Source organism: Echinops telfairi, unplaced genomic scaffold, assembly GCF_000313985.2.
Source record: "Echinops telfairi isolate 266 unplaced genomic scaffold, ASM31398v2 ScPeMD7_1;HRSCAF=3_0, whole genome shotgun sequence".
NCBI classification, from domain to species: Eukaryota; Metazoa; Chordata; class Mammalia; order Afrosoricida; family Tenrecidae; genus Echinops; species Echinops telfairi.
Genome location: NW_022103896.1, coordinates 90,194,862 through 90,197,722, shown reverse-complemented (window position 1 = coordinate 90,197,722; position 2,861 = coordinate 90,194,862).

The following is a 2,861-nucleotide window of genomic DNA, read 5'->3' as shown; positions in this document are numbered from 1 at the left end:
CCCCAAAGTCCACTTTCAGCATTCCCTGGGGACCTTGCTGCTCCATTCCTTTACTGTTCTGCTGCACCCCCCTAGTGCTGTGTTTCAGTGTGACGGGATCAGATTGGGTGCAATTCCCACACTGTGTCCCCTGTGCTGTCCCCCTCAGGGCCATGGGTAATGTTTCATTTTTTAAAGTTTTATCTTTTAACTCTATTTTTATGTGAACTTTTAAAAAGTTCATTATAAATTGGGAGTTGATACATATATCCTATCATTCCACAGTGCAATCACATAAAGAAGAATTGTACAGTTGCTACCACAGTTTCCAAACATTCTTTTGCTTCTTGGACTCCTTGATAGCGCTCCCTTTCAACACCCCACTCCACTATAAACCACCCCCAAATTCTATTCTACTTACTGTCCCTACACGTTCATCAATCCTGGGTTTCAAATACAGAAACACACAAAAAACATATAACACAACTTGAAGAGGGTGACCTCCAATGACATAACCCCTCTGAAATGCACCTGAATATGAACAAACAAAATCAAAACAAAACTGTTGAAAACCAGATCAGGTCCAGCATGCATCAGAGGGGGCATCAACTGACAAGGTTTAACTGTTCCAGACAGCCTTATCCCTTGGATCCTCTAGACTCATCTCTCCAATGCACTCTGCTTAGTAACCACTTTCCTCACATCCCTCTACTGTGGACAGAGGGAGTTCACTGGAGGCTTATTTCCTATGCAGTTCCCACAAAGGAAACTTAGGTTCCAATTGTCATGCAAAGCCTTCTGCAAATCAGATTATCACAGTGTAGGCTCTGATACTAATCCCTCCTTGTCTTTGGATTATATGATTTCCAACCCTTTGGTGACTGATAATGGCATGCTTCTTCTATGTGGACTTAATTGACATCAGACTGTTGTTCTGGATGTCATCCCACAGCTCATTAGGCCTTCTATCATTAGTGTGCAATAGGTCAAATCTGTTCTTGAGATATTCTAAAAGTTCAAGTGGGAAAGACTCAAGGTCATATTTTGGCTTTTGTGGACTTACTTTAAATTTCTTCAGCTTCAATCTGAACTTACATATGAACAGTTAATGGTCTGTTCCACAGTTGACCCTGGCCTTGTTTTAGCTGCTGATATTGAGTTTCTCCATCATCAATTTTATTTCTGTGTTTTCCATCTGGACAAGTCTATATGTATAAGTCACCGTTTATGTTGGTGGAAGAGTGGTCTTTGTGATAAAACAAAATCATGGGTCTTGAAATATTCTATCATATGATTTCCATTTCATTTTTAACACCAATGACATAAGCTCCAACAATTGTTCCTTCTCCTTTGTTGGCATTCCAATCACTAATAATTATCAATGGACCTTGATTATATATTTGATAAATTTAAGATGGAAGATATTGGGGGAATTTTTAAATGTCTTCAGCACTAGGGTTATTTATTGGTATATAAACTTGAAGACTAATTGTATTCCCTGGATTTCCTCTCTGTGGATAGATAGCCCATCACAAACAGCATTGCGCTTCAAGAAGGATCTTGAAATGTCCTTTGTGATGTTGAATATGATGCCTTCCTCCTTAAATCTGTCATTCAATGCACCGTAAACCATATGACTATCGGATTCAAAATGGCCAATACCAGTCCATTTCATCTCACCAATGCCTCGGATATCCATCTTTATGCAGTCCGTTTTATTTTTTATTACTTCCAATATTCCTAGATTCAGATTACTCACATTCCACGTTCCACTTTTTAATAGTTGCTTACAACTGTTTATTCTCATTTTGAGTCAAGCCCTAGCAATTGAAAATCGTGAAGGCTTTACTCCATTCACGTCATTATGGTCAACTCTACCCTTCTTCAGGCATAGACTGAGTGCTTTCTAACCTGTGTAGCTCGTCTTCTTGGGCTATACCTGACAGTGTTCTGCTCAATGGCCAGTTCCTCAGAAGTGCACAGCCTATTCCATTCCTTATTCAGTCTCCTCTTCATCTGGAAGCTCTGCTAAAACCTGTTCATTTGGAGTGACCTTGCTGGAATTTGAAAGACCAGTAACAGTTTCTAGCATCAGAGCAACACACAAGCCACCCCAGGACCACAACTTGACTGATACAGATCCACAGTGACCCTACATACAACAAACCAAAATTGTCATGCTCACAATTGTTTTTATGTTTGAGCCCATCGATGTAACCACTGTGCCAATTCATCTTATTGAAGGTCTTCCTCTTTTTCACTGCTCTGCTACTTTACCAAGAAGGTCTTCTCCAGAGACTGATCTTGCCTGATAACATGTGCAATGTATGTGAAATGAAGTCTTGTCATCCTTGACTCTTAGGAGGATGCTGGCTGCCCTTTGTCCAAGACAGATCTATTTGTTTGTTTGGCAGTCCGTATTACTTTCAATAGTCTTCACCAGCACTATTCTTCCAAAATTCAAATGCATCGATTCTTCTTAAGTCTGCTTTATTCAATGCCCAAATTTCATATGCATATGAGGTGGTTGAAAATACCATGGCTGTGGCTAGGTGCACTTTGGTCCTCAGAGTAATATCCTTGCTTTTCAACTCTTTAAAGAGGTCTTGTGCAGCAGATTTATCCAATGCAATGTATCATATAATCTCTTGACTGCTTCTTCCTCTTCTTTTCTTTACCATGTTATTGGGGGCTCATACAACTCTAATCATAATCCACTCATTCATCCACTGTGTCAAGCACATTTGTGTATTTGCTGCCATCATCATTTTCAAAACATTTTCTTTCTACTTTAGCCCTTGGTATCAGCTTCTCATTTTTTCCCCTCCCTCCCCCATCTTCCCTCCTTCATGAACCCTTGATAATTTATAAATTATTATTTT